Source organism: Anoplopoma fimbria, chromosome 5 (assembly GCF_027596085.1).
Source record: "Anoplopoma fimbria isolate UVic2021 breed Golden Eagle Sablefish chromosome 5, Afim_UVic_2022, whole genome shotgun sequence".
In the NCBI taxonomy this organism is placed as follows: Eukaryota; Metazoa; Chordata; class Actinopteri; order Perciformes; family Anoplopomatidae; genus Anoplopoma; species Anoplopoma fimbria.
The window spans coordinates 12,703,928-12,725,085 of NC_072453.1; the positions used below are offsets into that span (position 1 = coordinate 12,703,928).

Genomic DNA, 21,158 nt, shown 5'->3' on the forward strand with positions numbered 1-21,158 from the left:
TGCTGCGTGCCCTCAGAGGGGGCTGATTTGCTCTTTGTTCGACACAAAGTGATGCAGAGGTGGACGGGTACATGCGTGTGAAATCCATCACACAGCTGCTAGCTTGGCACAATGATCAGTAACACCCCCCACCCCCCCGGAAACCCCTCCGACACCTTCTTATCTCCACTCCTCAGAGCTGTGCACGTTGGCCTTTTGTTTACAGCTCTTTCCAATGATCCACACCAGTAATCCCCATGACAGGTAGCACGTCTCTCTGACAAGCCCCCAACCTTTCATCCCTTTGGCGATGGCCAAGGCGGATACTAGCTGGACTAGAGCGAGCACTGAAACTGTGTTGTCGCTGAGTCAGCTGTGAAAACGCTTTTGACAATCGTGTTTTCAAGTTGATTTAAATAAGATCTCCTCCTACACTTAACCAAGTAAACGACAGGACAGGAAATGATTAAATCTTTTCCTCTATCTTCTCTTTTACTCAACAAAAAAAAAAGCAAAAAAAAATGTTTTTCACAGCCAATCTGTTAAAGGAATACTTCACCCTCAAAATGACCATTTGTACATCAATTGCTAACTGTATGCAACCTGGAATTCGCAGAAGTCAGACTAATTTAAACACCTCTTTAACGACCCTCTCATGCATGGACTTGCAGTGTGCATGCGCAAGTCAAGGATGTTTTGATATAGTTTTGCACTTGTTAAACACAGCCTCCATTTACTTCATCGAGAAAGAATGTTTTCCTCAAGATTTCATGGTAACACCATGCTACCAGTTAACAGAGAGCCACTGAGTCATCTGACAAGACCGACACTGGTTAGTGACGCCACCTGTGGTGTGTGATCGGATATAACATTTAAAATGATTGACAGGAATCTGTCTTCCGGAAGGCATTAGTATCTTTCAAAATGAACAACATATGAAACCCCATTTGACACACGCTCTGGGAACTTTTTTCTGTGGTTACTGTGGTTTTCCAGCTTTTTTTTCATTCTCTACGCAACTACTTCTAACTTGATGTGTGTATCATTTGCCCTTTTTTATCACAGTATGCTGCCACACAGCCCCCGATCTTGTTTATCCACCTGCACTAAAGCCTCAGGTTGGCATTTTCTGATTTGTCCAGGCTTTCAAAAAAACAATTCAAGTATTGTAAAAAGCTTGTGTTTGGCTGTGAAAAGTGGCGACTGAGAGAAGAGAGAAAAAAAGATGTGTCTCTAGCTGACTTGGTGTGAGCTGGGGTTACAGTAATGTGGATATTTAAAACATAAAGGGTTACAGAATATCGCTAAACTCAGTGATATTTACTGTAACTCTTGTCTGATTTACTGTCAAGGGCAAGAAGGGCATTGATGTTTCGGATCACTGGAGGCTAACAACAGAATCACTAAGACCCCAGTTTATATCATCATGATGAAGTGTGATATGGTAAATATTGTGAAATGTCATTAAGTGACACTGTGGTTCACTGGATGTACAGTTCTGTTGACAGTCCTGGATATGTTTATTACAACAGAGGACAGCATTTAATTTCCCTCACAGGAAAACCAGTCTTACATGACGGTGGAAGTTTTGCAGCCATCTGAATCATCTGTTTTTCTCTTAAAGCCTGATACTGCACCAGAACCGGAGGTACACGTTAAGCAATAAAGTATAAATACTGTGCATCATCCAGACATATAAATCAATGACCTGGAAGTAAATCTCACCTGTCAATGTTTCCTGTTGACATTTATCAGTTTCATGGGCTGACTTTATCACTGCAGTATCACAGCAAAGCCTTTTAAAAATGTAACATTATCTTGAATCAGCAGTCTTGGGGTTGTATGCTAAGAAAAATCAATGGTGTCACAGTTTGAGTGTGACTTGCCATCCATCAGACTGTTGGCTGACTGGAGCAGCAACTGTAGATGATGTGCTGAATGGCCAATTTCCTGTTACCTGTAATAGATAGAGCAGGGCTTCTCCTGCAGCTCAACAAATCATGATTTCCCACTGGGTCGCTGTAACTGCTAGGAAATAGATAAAAGTAACACACCAGGGTATTTGCATCTGTAATGTGAGCCCCTGGATCATTTGTGATCCAAGAAGAAATCCTGTTTTTCATAGTGTTTGAAGTGCAGCACGCAGTAACACTATGCTCTGAAGATCAGGACTCAATTCTCTCAGGCCTATTAGTGAAATGCAAAGCATGTCTGCGGCAAAAGAGATGTAATTCCATTGTTCCTTTATTAGAAATATCAAAATTGTGGTCAGTGTGTCTGCCGTCAGCCCTGCAAATCTGATCCTTTTGCCCTCCAAGCTGCAGCCAGTGGCCTTCAGCATGTTTCACGTTACATGTCAGCAGAGCGTTTACAGAGTATTTACATGACTACTTCCTGGAAGGAGGGGTCGGGTGGGGGGTGCAAGCTCCCCTCTGTCTGATGACTAGATTACTGTATTTACACGAGTGCACAACCCTGCCTGTAGATCATCTGAACTGATACCTTTTAAGAGAAAGATACAAAGAGGTTTGAGAACCTTATTTAAGCTGTGTTTGGTTACTGTTCCCGAGTGCAGTGGACGTTACCCTGTGAATTATCCATATCCTGTTGATTTAAGTTTACAGGGCGTTCTTCCTATGAAATCCTACTTCCTGTTGCAGGCATACTTTCTTCAAGACAGTATGGGGCTGTACAGCTGTAGTAGTGAGATCACAGTTCACTTGACTTTTGTGCTACGTCAACTTTAAGTAAATTTAAGGAAACTTTAGTTTAAGCTCTACTCAACTCGACTCGCTCTTTTTTTATCACCTACTATAATAACTTAAAAGGTGATAATATGTCAATGTTGTATTTTCAGCTGGTTTCTGCTTCCCCAAAGTGGCCAAAATATAACTTAAAATATTAGTGTAAAAGTTCTAACACTAGCAAACATTAAACATTTTTGCTCCATGAGATGAGAATGTTTTATCAGCAATGTAAGTATTTGTTCCCAATCTAATCAGCAGTCAATTAAAAGCATTTAAATACTCATACACAGGTATGTCCTAACATAAGTTTGTGGGCTGATGAATAAACATTCACACACATTTGGGTTTCTTTCAATACACAACCATGTTGGGTTAATTTGTACATAGAAGTTATGAGAATATGTTTTATTTTCTTCCGATCCGTCGGTCTGTCTAACCAATACTTTTGTCAACAGTGAAAAATCTCAACGATCACTTGTTCCGTTTTCTTCAAACCTTCCGCTTGTTTCTGGTCAGCCTCAGCTGTAAATTGAGATTAATGATAATATGCTAACACAAGTGCCTCCCATAGACCAAGTTTTTATCTTTTGCCTCACTAAGGAACTAAGAGGTAGTCTGCTGTAGTCTGGAATTTTTCAATATTTATCGTAGAATGAGTCATTTTAGCCAACTAATAGTTGGCTTCGGAGTGTGGGACACACCCACTATAAATGTTCTAGGTCATAGCTCACAAATGTCCAGTTTTAGAGTTCAATTTCCTTCTCTAATCTGGTTTAACATGCCATATAACTGAGCCGGTGTTAAGCAAACGGTGACATCTGTGTTAGTGTAGCCAGAGTTGTTAGAAGAAAAAACACATGCAAAGCTGTTTCAAGTTTGGCTCAAACTCTCCTATAGTCTCTAAAGTCTTTCTTTTGTAAATGAGGTGGGGGATTGAGTCGGTCCCTACAAACTCTGTCTCTGCCCTCTCTCGTTCTAGTTCTCACAGTCCAGCTAATTTTATACCCCCTGTGTTTGGCTGTAAAACATAGCTCGCACACAGGATATGATCTGACTGTGTCTCTTCCTGCTTGTGGAGAGCGAGTCTTCTGAGTCAGCTTCATACAATCACAAAGACGTGAGAAAAGGTTCCTCTGACCAGTAGCCAAAGATTTACAGACAGGAGGCCCGTTGGGGTTGCCTACAGCAAGAGAGTATCTTCCATAGCCAAGCTCAATCCTCATCCATGTCTTTTTTTTATGTATGTGTTAATCATCCATTAGACAGCCTGACCTTTTCTGTGGTAATGATCGCAAGCGGTTAAATAAACCAATTCCTGAAAAAGAGCATCGTTTCATATTACTTCACAGCTAGATTTGTGTTTTGATTTTCTAATTTCCGTTGCTACTTTTCGCAGACATCTGTGAAAGAAGTGGAGGCGTTCATGGCTCTCTCAACAATGTGTGAAACATCTCCGTTCCCAGACAAGGTTGTGCAGACAGACAAGACATGTAGCCTTGGGCTGTAGCCAGATATACACACAGAGCTTGAGAAATTCACAAGGCGTTTTTTTTCCCCCTTTTGTGTGGGTGTACATGTTTCGTGTGTGTGTGTGTGTGTGTGTGTGTGTGTGTGTGTGTGTGTGTGTGTGTGTGTGTGTGTGTGTGTGTGTGTGTGTGTGTGTGTGTGTGTGTGTGTGTGTGTGTGTGTGTGTGTGTGTGTGTGTGTGTGTGTGTGTGTGTGTGTGTGTGTGTGTGTGTGTGTGTGTGAAGGGATTGTAGCTGCCTATGTGTGGAGATGGGTTCGTCCCCCTCTATCTTGTAATACCACCATTTCTCTGTAATGAATATTCAGGTTGGGTTCATGGAGTTTAAGCGTTGCAGGGAATCTTGGGTTGGGGACTTGTTTAATCCTAACCCCATTCTGTCTGCTCCCAGGTGCCTGGGAGAATAGGCTTTGGGAGAGGATGTGAGTGGAAAAAGGCACCACCACAGAGGGGATCTATACCGGATTTTGGGATGGAAGGCTGAATAATTTTTTTTAAGGCCTGCTGTACATCATGTCTTGGGCTTGAAATTGAGAACTTAAACTTTTGGAAAACCTGGTGGACTCTCACACATGTTCTTTTTTTTTTTCTCCCAAGAATGCGTTCTGCTTAGTAATACCTTAGTGTGCTGTGATTGGCTCGCACTTGTTCAGCTCATTTTGCACGTTTCAAGTTGGCCTTGAGGGCTTTCTGCCACAAAGGTTGTATTTTAACCCAAAGCATTATTGTTTACTAAACCTAAACAAGTAGGTTTGTTGCCTAAACCTGACTAGATTTTTTTGCAGAAAACCTCTCCTATGTGCGCTCAATTTCTGCGACCAGTGTAGCATGAAAGATTGGTGGAAATCAGCAAGCTGAGCTGATTTAACTAGCTAGCTAAATAGACAGCCGCTAAAATGAGTATGATTTAATCTTAGTGCTTCATCTATGTACTCTTGTCACAGCGTAGGAAAGCACATTGGTACAGCCAGATGAGTGACAACTTTCTTTTGCTCATTTTCTTTAACCAGTGTTGCATTAAAGCATGGTGGAATTAGCAAGTGAGCTAAGTAGCCAGCTGCAAAATGAGTAAAATTTCTAACATTTATTAGTTTTGCAAATAGTTGGTACAATTAAGAAAACCTGAGAGTTTTAGAGATTTTAGGCCTTAGCAGCAGTGTATTATATTCTTGATGGACTTTGGACATTTCATACATTTTCGGAGGGTTATTCCATCATTTTATTGCGTATTGATCTGAGAGAGCCACAGGGTAGTATTAAATCAGGGTTTTCATTTAGCTACCCACTAAATGAATGACACTATTGATGTAGGCTATCCCTTACACAGTCTGTCAATTAATGATCCAGTCCTGCCTGGGCCCTTTAGGAAATTTCCAGATATTTGATTATAACAGTGATTGCCAAGTTTAGAAGAGCTGCTAAATGATATTATCACATTCACATCCTGCTTGTTTTGGCGAAGGGCCACTCAGTGGTGCTGAGCAAACCTGGGTGCCAAGATACATCGGTGAGGCTGACATGCGAGGGAGTCTCCGCTCACAAAATCAGGCTCCTTGTTGCCATGTGTCCTCTCGCTCTGGAACATTAAGCCCACAATGTGTGGACAGCTCATCGAGGACACTGCTATATTCACATCTGATCATAGAGGCACATTTCGCTTTTCTGCCGTACCATTTGTATAATTTCCTGCTGCTGCAGTTTTCATCTAGAGGCTGATTTTGTCCCTTTCAGGTTTGCCTGTAAACACCATAAATCACAATGAGCCTCGCCACATCTGTCACTTTGAGATCTCTCTAGTACTGACTGGGAAAAGCAAGTGCTAGACTGCTGCTGCTGCTGCTCAATTCTAATTAAAGCCTTATCATAAAAAATTTAACACAGCCTTATTACTGTATAGCTTAGCTAATTTTTTCCAACACGTAGCATTAACAAAATAGTCATGCTCTCATATTTTATACTGGCTAAGAAAGAATTTCTATATTAGTGGATCGCAACCTTTTTCAACTGCATCTGCAACTACACCTTAAAACAGAGCAGTATTTAAGGTGTAGTTGTTCTCAACACAGATTGCATTGTAAATTGTCATTTGAATAATTGTTAGAGGCCAGAGAAAGTAAAATGATGCAGTAATTCATACAAAAAAAAAATATTGTGTTGAAGAAATATATTTTGTCTGCTCTCTTATGCTTTTTATCATCTCATGACCTTTTGAGATTTACCTTGGGATCCATCGGGGCCTTGTTATTTTGTATGGGGGCCTTGTGATTTTGGAAGCGACACACAACGTCAGTTCTGAGATGACTTCTGTAAGCACAGTCTTGTGCTGGACTGATGCTGGAACACGATAGCAACTCAGATGGCTCCTCAGTAAGTGAAGTAACATCCCTCTCCACTTTTTTCTTTTTCTCTGGCTGTGTGTTTGGCAGCAGTTGCCCTCAAACTTATCTCTATAAATGGATTTGTGTTGGTGCACTCTGAGATCTCCGTGTGATGTTGTAATCTGATTGACCACAACCCCAGAGAGGTGGACGAGTCAAAGAGCCAAGTGTGTGTCTCTCTGAGTATGCATATAGGTGTGTGAGGTGTCCATCTGTCTTTGAGCTGGTATTTGTCACCCCGTCTCTACGTATTTTCAACTGAGTTTAGGGTCAGGGAAATAACAGCTCCATGAAAGTTTTGGTAAAACTGTGTTTTTGAATCTGCGGTTGTAAGTCTTTCACATGAAGAAATCCACATGTTGTACAATTCATTACATCCTCAGATAAAGCACAGAGAGGTGATATACAGAAAGTACACAGCTCCTGCACGCACGCACGCACGCACGCACACACACACACACACACACACACAGATCTAGCATCTGGTCTGCCACAAAGCAGAGAGCTGATGCAGTGCCAAGGATGATTTGTCATATTTGTGTGTTATGTTGCTGTGAAAACTCTTCGGGTTTGTTCATTTTGGTTGTGAAGCAAAAGTTCACCTCGTGTTCTTAATGGCTATAACACTCCACGTTAACAACAAGCAGCAAGTTAAGAAAAACTATGAACTCTCTTGTTTTTCCTCTTACCTTTGTAGGTTCATGGAGTCATACAACTTTAAGATAAGCACAAATGAGTTACGCAGTATACCTGAACACATTTGGCCACCATTTGTCATTTCACAAGCCTAATGTAGCATGAATCTTTTCGTACGAGTAACACTCATATTTATTTAGTGTTTATCACATGCACCATTGGTGTATGACTGTGAGGAAGTGATTCACTAATAGCTGTAGACAGTCACCATGGTCACAACATTCTGTCAGCGGCTGCGCTCCTTCCTTCCCTCACATAAACTCCGAAATGAAAATGATTGTGTTATTGTAGCATAATCAAAAAAAGAAGAAAAATGTAACAAAATTTGGCAACCTTTTATAGACCATTTTAATGGTATAAAACTTTCTGACCAGACCTAAGAGGATCCCTTAGACCTAAAGAGTAAATAAAGAAATGTATAAGGGTGTACAGCAAAGAACAGAATATTGAGGCATCCACCCCTCCACCTCCTTTTTTTATTTTATTTATTTATTTTTTGATTGATCTCAGAAAAGGTAAGGAAATGTAATTATTTCTGAGAAAGTACATTGTTGTTTAAAAGAATCAATTCACCTTTAGGGCACAACCTGGTGATGCTGGGTTGGTAATAAAAACATGTTATACCTTTTAAATTTTTTTTAACTCTAGGCTATCTTTTCCTCCCTTTTTTAAGGGTTCAGTACCTGCTGGCTTTTTAGGACCGTTGCTTCGGCAGCACTGCCCAGATGTTGAGAAAAGGCACAAATGGTGACCCTTGGATAGACTACAACTTGTTCCACACAGAAGAGACATACCTCACAGTTAGACTTTATATATACAACTCATATTCTGAATTCGGCAGCTTTTATGTATTGCTGTGTTTTTCCTACAGCCTGATGCTCCGCATCCGATTGCATTACAGGAAGGTTCTTCTATTATTCAGCAGTTTGCTTGATCTGATTCCACACTGTCAGACCTTGTATTATTTATTTATGAATTTTGAGATGATATGTGATTTGAAATACTCCCTCACGCTGCTTTCCAGGAACTGGAAGGTGTAAATTGAAAACTAAATTATACGCAGGATTACAGATAAAATCAGTTTTTTCTCTATTCCACTTTATTCGGACTTCAGAGCACAGACTTTCCCCTGTGCCATTATTTGGCTGTCATGGCAATCCTCAAGCATGACAACTAATTTTCCAGGATGTCATAGAGCAAATGTTGACTGCCTGTTTTCAGTGGCTCCAGAAGGAAAAGGAGTGTATATGGGGAGGGCTGTAGTTGATGTGTCCATTCATTTGTCGTTTCAGCTTAGAAAAAGAGAGAAACATGGAGAGAGAACCCCCCTCCTCCACACCTCCCTTTTACACGGCTAGACAAGAAGGTCGCCATAGCAACCACTCTGCATGCTCCTTGCCGCTGGCAGATGAAAACCTTGTATCTCCCAAATGTCAAAGTTGAAAGAGCAGAGAGAAGAAAACTTGTGAGGATTTAGTTTTTAGTTTTTGTGGTTGGGGGAAATAGTTTCATATATTCAAGAATGTAAATGACCCATTTAAGTTTGAGCTCTCATTTGAAGGTAAAACTGATCTTACAAGGTTTCCACATGAAAATGCTGCCTCTGGATTCTTTGGCTGCTCAGCGTTCCTAGGTAGATAAATTGTGCTCCTAGTTCCCTTTTTTTCTCCTCCTTCCTCCCTCAATACCCTCCTTACAGGCCTCCCGCTGGTAATAGCAGGGATTATATATTAGATGACACCAACCTGCAAACTCTACTGCAGCTTATGCCCATATGTGTGTATGAGTATTTTCTAAAAATAATAAAATTGAAATATAAAAATAAAATAAAAACATCCAGTGATATATAATCTAACTCTCTCTGGGATCAAAATAAATATGTTTGAAATGAGATAGAAAGAGGCTTTATGTAAAACACTGCTCCAAATTTTTTGTTTTCGAATGAGGTCGGTCTGGATACAAAGTGATGTGCACTAGGAGATTGTGTCTGCTGGATTTGGAAGACAAATTTGCATTGTAGGCTCTCTGTAAAATGTCGTCCGTCCCCCCCCCCCAAACAAAAAAAGAACTAATTTGACTCTAAAAGTAATTTCTTCACTACGGTTATATTTTGTGACCATCACCCTTGGGCACCTTCTTAGACTTAGACTTTCACTATTCCTTTGTGATGAGGACGCAATGTTCATACTTCCTTCTGCATTTCCATTAAAGCTTGATGACATTAATGGTTATGAAGGATAACTTATAGAGGGTGTATTTGCTACTTCACAATGCTCTAGGAAGCCGTCCTTTACTCTTAACTGCACTCTTGTCTTCTTGCTACATAACGTTTTTGCCCAAGACAGGAACTACATCATCACCCCACCCCCATTCTCCTGCTTCTCCTAATCCATGCTGTGTTTTAAAATGCTCTCTGTCCTTCTTGCTTTCTGTTCAAATAAAGGTGGTGATCAGCATCCCTTTAGGGCTAGCTGTGCCTGGCTGGCTGCTGCAGGGTAAGCCCCTGGAGGGGAATCCCTGGGACCCGCACTCACCGCCGCCTAGATCCAAGGATTGTCTCAACTCACTGGGCTGGAGAGCAGACCTCGCTCCCCTACCTCCAGCTTCTGTCCAACCTCTCACTGAAGACAACGACAATGTGACTGCTGGCCCCGTCAGAAGCATGTGACCTGCCACGCAAAATATGGATCTGAGAACCAGCATACATTGAATCAACACTCATCCAGGTAATTTAGCACACTGTGGCCTCCATACACAACACTGCATTAATGTATTTAGCTGCTGATATGAGCTTCTTATGAGTTCACACTTGAGGGTAGTATCTGGGGGCCTTTTTGCAGATTTCATTTGGACACACAACTTCCTTTGATTATACAGGACTGTTTTTTTGCGTTGTATATCATTAGAATTTTTTTAAAAGTTACCGCTATTTTTGTAGCCATTCTGATGCTTCCTCAATCTGGCGTTTCAAGGCTAGAGCTTGTTTCTGTGTCAGCTGGTAAAAAGGACCAAGTAACAGGAAGTTGGACAGTAGTGAGAACAGAGGACTGCACAGTATTGTGCAATAGTAAAACCATTAATTTGACCACGCGTGCTGCAGCCGTTTGTAATATAAAATGGTATGGTTTTGTATACATACTGTGTTAAATACACGACCTGTCGTAACAACACATGCTCAGTGGCTAAAAGGAGATTTCATAACTGCAAAAGCCTTTCAACACCCATGCTTTTGACTTTTCTTCTATTTAACAATCCCCTTCATTGTTTTGCTAATCAAATATTTTGGTCCCCGCCAAGCTGTTTAATGTCTTGCGGAGGTGTTTGACCATGAACAAATAAAGAAAAAAAGAACATACAGTAGATGGAAGAATGGAAAACAAAGCCCGAAGACTAAGACGGAAGGAAAGAGAAAGGAGAGGAGACTGTCTTCGTGTTTAAAATGTGTGTCTAAGTCATTGTCTGTCCACATCTGTCTGCATGTGTACGTATCTTATCCAGGGTTTTTGTCAGGAGTGTGTGGCAGTCTTGTTCCCATTTCCGCTCTGGAGCAGAGCGGTACAGGAAGGCTGGCTGGTTGGCTGGCTGCACAGGAAAGGAAACAGTCTCTATCAAACAGCAGATGGAGGACAGCATGTGCTTACACTGCAGAAACACACACATCTGCAATGTACACGCAGGCACGCGTGCTTGCAGTCCTACACACATAAGGAACTATGTGCAAGTAGCTTTTATCAAGAGTGTGACCTAGATCGCGCGGTGTTGTGGAGAATCTTATAGAGCTTTAGTTGAATGAGGAATATCGAGGACTCTCCCGTTTCAAATGTACTTTTGAAATGTTTTCATAATAGCAAAGGAATTTTTTCTCCTGGAAGGATGTTGAGGGTTTTTTTCCCCCCTCATTGTATTTACTCTTTACACAGTGCTGCAGTCCCCTGTAGCTCTTCAACTTTCATATTTTCAACTTTATTCACCTCTTTAAAAAAAGGGCTTCACTTGCTTCGGAGTGTCGGCAGAGTTTCGTTCACCAAACTACAAAAAATCTGATTATGTAAAGTATAAAAATGTATGACAAAATTGTGTTATATATTTCAGTTGAGCTCTACACTTTAGTTTTTACTGGTCTCATAGGTATCAGCAGAGATGAGATTTTGACCCTCGTGCCCTGCAGGTCAAAAATATTTGTCCGTTGTTGAGATTTAGTGATACCCACCATCTCATCTCATCCTCCTCCTCCTCCTCTTTATTTTTCCATCTACCCTTCGAGTGGTGTGTATGCCTATGATTTCTGTTAGCCTGTCATGCCTCTGTCAGGAGTTGTTAATGTCGGTTCAGGCCTCTCCCTACATGCCTGTCCGTCTTGCAGAGCTTTTGTCAGCGGCGTGTGAGGACTGGATGTTGCACTTCCTTTTTCTCAAGAGGGCAGCGAGTTCTCCAAGAGGCCTTCGACATAGTCATTTGCTCTCCATATGGTGTGTGTGTGTCCTTTCTCGTTCGTTTAACAAGGCCGCTTAGGAGTAAGGACAATGCTGCTCACTATGGTTCCCAAGGCCCCACTGAATGACTCATATTCCTATAGAATTCGGCCAAAGACCAAACAACAGGGTTACACAATCTTAATCACGAAAGTGCTGGTCATAATGTTCCTGGGTCCGTGATTCTGCGAAAGAGGATTGTGAAAAATGTGTTAGGTTGGGGTTTGAGTTTGGATTACGTAAATACTGTGCTACCACTTCCTGTTTCTCCGAGGAGGCACGCTGCTGCTCCGGATTCAGCAATTAATCTGAATCCGGAACAAGCCGTAAAAAATACCAGTTGTTTTTCTACTTGTTTGTCAAACCTGCTGCCGCCGGGTTTGTGACAAGGGAACATTAAAGTGGCTGTTATTCTGTAAGATGAAGTGCGATACTGCGGTTTTGCTATAGAAACCGGAGCCGTTTGACAGTAAAACCTTGCTTCCCATGCAGACAGTCTGGGGACACGTCAAAAAACCAGTCCTCACATCCCTTTTTAAAGAGTCACAGGAGGGTTTTTATAGTCTGCATCTGCGCTGAGCAGACAGGTCTGCTCTATCTCTGCATAGCAGCAGCATGGGCCGTTCACTTATCCCTTCTGGTCCCACATCTCCTCTCCTCCTCTTTTCCTCCCCTCAGAATCAAGTGGCTTTTTGTTCTCCCGCAGCAGTGCTTATCACTTGTTTCTCCACCGCTGCCCTCCCCCATCCTTTGAACAGATATATCGGGGGGGGGATCTTGTCTGTCCTGCACAGATCCCGAAGGACCGTGGTATCTCTGGCTCTCTGAGTCTGAAAATGGGGGTTCTATGCAAGATCCCCCCCCATCTCGTTCTCCCTTGGGTGGTTTTCTACGAGGGCCTGATCTGTTTAGCCCCAGTGTCTGCGTCAGCACTGATGTTAAATAAATCTCACGGCAGTAGACAAGCTTTGTGGATTGTCGTTATTACAGGCACTGACACTGCAATTAATTCAGATTCATTTGAGAGAAGTAGGTTTCTTTATCCTGCAGGATTTCTCAATTGCCTGTTATTTCTACGCTTGAATAAAATGACACAAAAATGAGCCCAACATTCTCAGGGGAGGCAGTGTGGTTGGTTGAAATGCACTCTAAAACCAGGCTCCCAGAAGCCATCTGAGTCAGCTGTTATGATTCTGCATAGAACCACGACCTAATTAGTTTAATCCTTTTCATTGACCATAAAAAGTTTTTAAAAAAGGACCTCTGATGGATTTATGGTCAGTTTTAAGAGGTGATTTACCCATAATGTGACCACCAGTCATCATTTTGTTTATTGTTTCAGATGTATTCTGATGTGTTAGCTTATAATCAGGATGGATGTGGTTCCTGAATGGCTTATGTTTCTGCATTGAAGGAACCACACAGTCTAACCAAACTCGTATCCATAGAATGTTTTGAATTATAAAGGGTCCTGATAAAAACTAGGTAGTTCAAAGGGAAATTCCATTATCTTTGCCTCATTTTCATATTTTTTCTATAAAGTGACTGTTGGTGATGATAACATGTCTCTTTCTCTAACCAGGACAAAGAGAGTGAGCCTCGAATATAAGGTTGTAACAGTAGTCTGGTATCACTGTATACAGTCACAGCCTGAAGGTTGGTGGTTATTGTAGCGTGTACATGTGCTTATCTAAGATATTGGGAAAAAAACTGACATAAGTGAGAGTGAGTTAAAGGTACAGACAGGAGCAGTCTGCCTGTATTGTCACGTTTCTGCAGTTTATTTTAGTTGTTGATAATCATAGTTTATTATTTTCAATGCTCACAGCTGATGTTATTTTTCATTTAGTAGCACCGCTAACATGTAAACAAACATGCTTCAGTGTACCGCTGCCCCCTCTAAGTCAACTAATATGTGTTTTTTGTCTTATGAAACTACGATTTCTTTAGTCAGTTAGTTATTTTTAATGCTTTTTTTCATGCTGAATTACTTTTTCCAAGAAACCTATGAGCAGATCTCTGTTAAACACAAGATTTAAAGAGGTGCTGTTGTGTAATTCAATGACGACTAAATCAACTAATCGATTAGTTAACAAAATCATATGAGTGTTAGTCGACTAAGAATGTATTTGATCGAGGATAATCATATTTCAGAAGTACGACATATACTGTAGTTATTTGCTATTTTTTTTATCAGGTTTATAATTCTGTTTATTATTATTATTATTACTCTCTTCTTGTCACTAATAATAATAATATTGATAAGAATAGTGTATCACCTTACTTATATGTTTTGAGACTGTTAGTGTACCGGGAAACTCACATACAGTTGCAACTCTACTCTTCCAGCTTTCCAAAAATTTTAAGGAATGTTTCAGCAATTTTGGAAATATGAATATTTGCTTTCTTGCCGAAATTAAGATGAGAAGATCGATCCACTCTTGTGTCTGAGTGGTATCACTCTTCTCGTCTAATTCTCTTTGCAAAGCGGACTAGTTTATTTCCTGACTATCTTCCATCTATGTTAATGCTGTGGCTAACGTTTTAGCTTGTGGTCTCATGCTAGAGAAGAAGTTGCAAACACGGGAGGATGTTTTGTGTCTCCAAAACCCACACATAAAATGAGAAGTTACAGGCAATGCTCTTTTGTTTATAAAAAAGGACACTCCAGGTATGGCTAATTTATGTCTGTGTTCGTTACTGGGAATTTAGAACCTCAAAGACAAGTATTTGAGATGATTTCATTTAAATTAAAAAAAATGTTAAGCTCTAGGAGTCTTGCGTCATTGCCTCAATGAATTTCATTCTTGCTTGCTCCAAATTTCTAACTACGACTTCTAGTTATGATCAGATAACATGACAATAACCTTGACAAATACCAAAATTGTCCTTTTAATCATTTGAAAATATGCAGGTTTAACATATACTTAAACCAACTTATAAGACCCTTGTCTCATATTCAATAACCTAAAAACGTTTACCACAGTACAGTATGTTACACGTTTGTCCTCCTCTTAATGGCCCTACAAGCTAAGCAGTAAATTCCCCATACATCACCACGCTGACAGGCTCCCAGCTTCAAACAACAATCCCTTCTTCTTCTTCTCTTTCCCTCCACTTGTCTCTCACACAAATACCTGCTCATGGCACAGTGCTAATAATCACAGAGCGCTGGGTGATAATGAGAACTGTCACAACGGCGATTCCGTCATTTCCAGCCCAGCTGCCGCGCATTACTACGGCTATCGACGGCTCTGATTCCAGCCCGTAATTGCTCCGCCTCTGAATAATTGAAAGATGGGAGGAGGTAAATCCCAGAGGTGTCAAGGTGGGACAAAGATGGATGCTTCTGTGTTCAACGCTGTCAGGTCTGGAGGTGTAAGTGGCCTGGAGGACATGATGAGACCCTCAAGGGGGAGATTGTCCCCACACACATGATGGACCACTAGTAGAATCATTTCTGGCACGGTGGTCCTCAAACAGGCCCTGGCTCATGTGTTTCCCAAGGATCCCCCACTGAAGCGTTTGTGGATCTGTGGGTATGCATGTGTCCCCATGTGTGTGTATTTCATGCCAGGCGGCTAGGTGGTGTAGCTGTGTATACCAACTGTTAACAGATTTAGGGAAGCAATGTATGCTTGTGCAGGCGTGTAAATCTGTGGATCAGAAGTGATTTAAAGACCTTCTGGATCCTTTACACTGACTGTGTGTGAGAGTGTGTGTGTGTGTGTCTGTCTGTGTGTGAGAGAGACACACTTACACACTTACACACATGGCCCTGTGAACACGCAGACTGAATGACACTCAAACAAGCCAACCAAGTCAAAGCTCAGATGTGGTGTTTGCTTGTGCAGACGACAGGCTGGAGTAAATATTTACTACCAATTACGCTCTTGGTTTCCATGCTTCACCAGAACGTGACAGTAGCTTTGAAATGCTTTAACCGCTAAACACATTAACTTATACGCTAAATGAGAGCTACCCTCAAATGTTGCGGCTGGAATGTTTTTAAGAGGATTATCAATAATCGCTTTTCATCTAGCACCGTGTTATTTTTAACTAATATGCAGCAGCAGAAAGCTCTTATTTCCAGTGAAGACTACTCTAATGGCAGTGCTTTCGGGGTCAGACACAGTGGCCCTGCAGCCATATCTCAGTCAACAGGATGTTATGGCCTGAACCTGGCAACCAAGCAGCTTTTCCTATCAGTGGCTTCAATTTTTTTTATTTCTCTCTGTTTCTCTCCTGCATGCAAAAATCACGGCAGTATTCATACACACATATACATTTTCTCCCACGTTCAGCTAAGATCTCTGTGGTGAGTTGCCCCGTTCGTTCCCATAGAAGTGGAGGGCTGACACTGCAGAGCGGAGCCAGCGGGTCTCCAAGGTCATTACCACTGCTACAGCGTCTGGGCGCCCTGGGAAGGAGGCAGGAATTGATTAATGACAAAGCTAGGAGGAGCGCAGGAGGGGAGGAGCCCAGATTGGCAAGAAAGCAGCGCTGCAGAGTTGTTACTGTATACTGGTGCTATAGATAGTGCTAGTGTGAGAGACTGCAGAGTGTGACCCAGTACAACAACGGCTGCTGATAATGATAATACTGAAGTATTCTTTATGAATTTAAGTTGCATCCTCAGTAGGGAGTATTAAGATGATGGAAGGATTTTGAGTAGTGATGATAGATTTTAGGACTCATTCTTAACTTAAATAGACTGTAGCTACTCCTCACTATCACTCAATTTGCAACTGACAGGCTCAGATTGTTAATATAATTGTCTGAGAGCAAAATGAAAAGGACCCTCCAAAGAAATTAAACGTTTTTCTTTACCTTTTTTTTTGCCTGATCCAGTTTGTTTGTCATAGTGTCATGTGACTTGTTGCCGGAAGACGACAGTGGAAATGTGAGTGAGAGTTGGAGAGAGGATGTTGGACAGTGTTTGTGTTGTTGGAGTAAGGACTGTGTTGGACACAATAACAAACTAACTGGATCAAGCAAAAGGTAAAGAAAGCGTTTTATTCAGGAAAAATAAAAGGTTGTAAATAACATAAGTTATCCTTTAACATTAATGACATTAACGTGAACAATTTGCCAAAACTCCAATACATGCTTGATTATCTCTTAAACGTGTTTTTGACTGCGTCCAGGGTTCACATTATGCCAAACACTCTCCTTCCCACAGTTTTTTTAAGATATCACTGTTGCTCTGCAGCTGTTAACTCAGACAAAAGATGGATTGACACCAGTTTTTGTTTTTTTAAAGCGACATGTTCAAAATCCCACAGGTGCCACGTTGGTGGCAGCACTGTGAGTCAGGTTACCATGGGAACACATTATGAAGAACAGTGGTATATGTACATTAAAACAAATCTACTTTTTCCAAAGGGGACTTTTTACAATATGACTAATGAATAGTTTTTTTCCAAAGGGGACTTTGTACAATATGACTAATGAATAGTTTTTCACAGTCCGAATTTAGATTATTGATGTTATCTACAGGAATAGTCTACAGTTTAGAAAGAGCAACATTGATCACCTTGTCAGGCTGGATTACATCGCTTTGGAAGCAGTCGTACATCTGTGAGAACCGATGACACCACAGCTTCATTTCCTCACTTAAGCCCGTGAATGTAGTGCACTGTCCTTTAAATAGCCATCTCGGCCGAGGTCTGCACAATGCACCTCCCCAAAGGCAGAGAGCACCGAGACGAGAGAGAGACGTGGTGATATGAGGACGGCCAGCTGAAATAGAAAGCTGCAGTCTTCTGGTCAAAACTGAAGCCTGCTCTAATTATTTTGTTTTAGAGGTTTTCTTGACATTGTTAAGCTTACAGTAGGAATCCAAACACATATATTATAAGAGTACTCCAGAGGTTTTGTATTGCATTTCAGTAAAGTTAGGGGATTCAAGGGAGAAACGGTAAAAATCGATTCAGTAGAGGCTGAGGTACTCCGGCTTTTAACCCAAAAAATCTTCACTTCCCATTATGCAACTTGACACCTTTTAGTGATTGTATAAAACAAACATACACATACAAATTCTACAACATCCCTCTCTCTCTAACACATCTCCCACATTGCTACACCTTTCTGCCATGGTAACCAAACATTATAGAACAATGTTCACACCTCTTTATGTCGTTACAGAAACAAAAATAATATAGCATACAACCAGAACATGACTCACCGTCACATTGATCAGCTTTAGCGTTGTACTATTAATAAGACTTCACTATTTTGCTCACGCTGACTTTTTGGTAGCACCCCATTGAGCGAGCCGCTAACCAAGAGAACGCATCTATATACGGATGAGTATATTGAAAATGAAATGATAGCACAGAAGGGCCCTGCTAACAGTAATGATACATGGTGGTCGACACTGATGCCACCACCCACAACCAGGAAAAAGTAAGACTGTTCATTATTAATGGAACCGCACTTAATAGTTAATTGGGCTGTTTATGTTACGTTCATGTTGCTGCTATTATCATAAAGAGAATCAGTGTTGGATTGTTGTTGTGTCAAGCAGCCATTTAATCTGCCTGGCCACATTTCTCATTTATCAAATGTTTCTGTTGGTTTCGAAGTTAGTATAAAGGAAAGGTTTTACATTTAAGGAGGTCTGCTTGTTCGTTCTCTTGCCAAAAAGTTTGATGAGAGATTGATACCTCCCTCAGATCTGTCCCTTCAATTTGGAGCTACGGTTTGGAGACTGTTTGCTTAGCTTAGCATAAACACTGGAAGCAGGAGGTAACAGCTTTTAAGATTTAATGAACAGGATATAACATGTTGACTATTCAGGTTTAGAGGACGGAGCCGAACTACCTGTTTTGCCCTGGTCCCTGTCTTAATGCTAAGCTAAGCTAAACTAAGCATCTCCTGGCTGTTGCTTCATATTAACGTAGAGATGTGGGAGTGGTATCGATCCTCTCATCTATAATGTAAGGAGCTGCACAGAAGGCTTTAGGTTTCTGCTTGCTTTTCCTCTAATAAACCAACTTGCAGGATTCAGTTATAAAAAAATAAAAATAAAAAACCCTGTCGCCTAAAGGGTAAATAGTCTGGCAGCTTTTTCCTCAGAGGACACAATGTACCTCCTGCCCGTTCTCCCTGTCATATCGCCCATACACCCACGACCCATTTTCCGAATTCCCCAGCTGATGTATTTGAAGAGACAGACTGACTCTGTGCCCAGAGAAACCCCATTCAGTGGAACTGACAGTGCTCTGTCTAAGGGACGACACTGTGCAACAGAACACCGTGTTTCCTGTCAGAGGCAAAGACGTACAATTTCTCTGTCTTATCTTGTAATTGTTACAAGCTTGTCCTTTTTTTCATGGTTAGGTTTCTGGGGCTAATTAGTGAGACAAAAGTGGAGATCTGCAAGGGTATAATTATGTCACTTTTCACAACCCAGACTGAAAGAATGAGGGACCAGTGAAGCATACCACAAGGAAAACACAAGACCACAGGGAGGGATAGCTCATCCTCACAAACAAAACACTCAGGCAAGAGCGTTTATCAGCTTTCTGGATGGGGACTAAAAACAACACAGGATTCAGTTTGTTCGAGTCAGAATTCCCACTCTGCCTTCTTCATTTTTGGAGCAAGGATAAAGAAGCAAAGATAGGCCTGCTTGTATTATATATATATATGTGTGTGTGTGTGTGTGTGTGTGTGTGTGTGTGTGTGTGTGTGTGTGTGTGTGTGTGTGTGTGTGTGTGTGTGTGTGTGTGTGTGTGTGTGTGTGTGTGTGTGTGTGTGTGTGTGTGTGTGTGTGTGTGTGTGTGTGTGTGTGTGTGTCCACATTTTGTTTGTGTGCTGTCAGGATTGCAGGTATTCAGAGGTGGCAGGTTGTTATCAGTGGAGACAGAGCTGAGTCACACAGTGCATACCAGGTGCTGGAGGCCTCTATGAACACATTACAGCGGCTGAGGTGTTGTCATATGATCCTTTTCTAGTATGGCAAAAAAAAAAAAAGAAGCATCTTGTACATTTACATTTAAAGTTAAAGTTTCTATGTGTTGAATTTGGTCCCAGTGAAAATTGCTGTAGTCTATGTTTCGCTTTCAACCCACTCACTCTGTGCCCTGTTTGCTGTTTGCCACAGTGTCATGAGGGTTGGTAGTTCAAATCCTACACATTGCAGAAATTGTTAGCGAATGTGGTGAGCTTCTTGTGTTTTGTGGAAATCTGTTGCATCTGCGTATGGTGAAACACTGCAAATACAGTTCAATGAAGCAATAGGCTTGGTTTTATGAAAAATCTCCAAATATGCAGACGGAGAATTTATGTAATCCTGTCTGGCTTATGCACAGACAAGGTGTGCAGTTATGGAACCTAAAAGTATAAATTTCTCCCTTTTTATGTGCTGACTTATTCTCAAAGGAATGCACAAAAACAACATGCCGTTTTAAGTACATCATACCATTGCTTTAACCATCTACGACTTGATGTCTGTTTTTTTCCCTACAATTTGCACAGAACAAAATTAAGTAAAAAGTTAACGACTTAATAATCGCAAATGCAATCCACTAACAGTCAATAAGTTATGTCTCTCTACTGCAGCTCAGCAAGGACAAACAACAATGGAATATTGTATTAAAAAATACTACATTTGGAGGATACCCATTTGATTGATTGCCTCATGGCCAATATGGAGAGGAGAAGATGAATGAGGACACTCACTGATGCACATATGGTATTTTAGTAAGATTGACTTGAAAATATCTGGTTATTATACATATCTGATGTGTTGATAGTCTGCAGTGGTTTAAGTTAAGAATATATCTCGTGTTCTCCTTTCATTACATTTGATTGGTGCTGGGCATCCTGTCGATACAGTTGAGGCCTCCCATTCTGCAGCCCAGGTCGATACTGACCCACTGTGAGAAAGAGTGAACTCTATGCTGTGTGACTCTGGACATGCACACTACTGAAATCACTGGCTTTCTAGCTGGCCAGGACAATACCCTTTCCAAAAGATACTTGTAAATCTCACCTATCGGAATATAAGGACGCCTTAGAACTTCCCCAGAGCTGACATTCTCCCATGACCTATTTTCATTATGGCTGATTGTTGGTGATAAGCTGCCGAGTGCTACATGGAGAACGAACAATACACAGATGACAGCACACACAATGTAATGCTAGCTGTTTGCCCAGAGTCTGATCCGAGCGAAATGATGACGAATGCTTATTGTCTAATTTGAGATTCGTGGTGTTGACTGGTTTATGCTGAGTGAGGAGAAATATAGAAGATGAGATAAGATACCCCGAGGAATGGGAAGCATTTTTATTTCTAGTTATTCTGGTGACCTCAAAGACCGAGGAAAGGAAGTTGGCGTTCTCCTCAGAGATG

At 41.2% G+C, this 21,158-nt stretch overlaps 1 protein-coding gene across 1 annotated transcript in view; it reads left to right on the forward strand.

Moving 5' to 3' along the window:
- ptprea (protein tyrosine phosphatase receptor type Ea) overlaps nt 1–21,158 on the forward strand; it is a 50,841-nt gene that overhangs the window by 14,568 nt on the left and 15,115 nt on the right. The window contains exon 2 of the mRNA XM_054598641.1: nt 9,769–10,051. The gene's annotated coding sequence lies outside the window, so the exon portion shown is untranslated. The remainder of the gene's footprint in view (nt 1–9,768; nt 10,052–21,158) is intronic.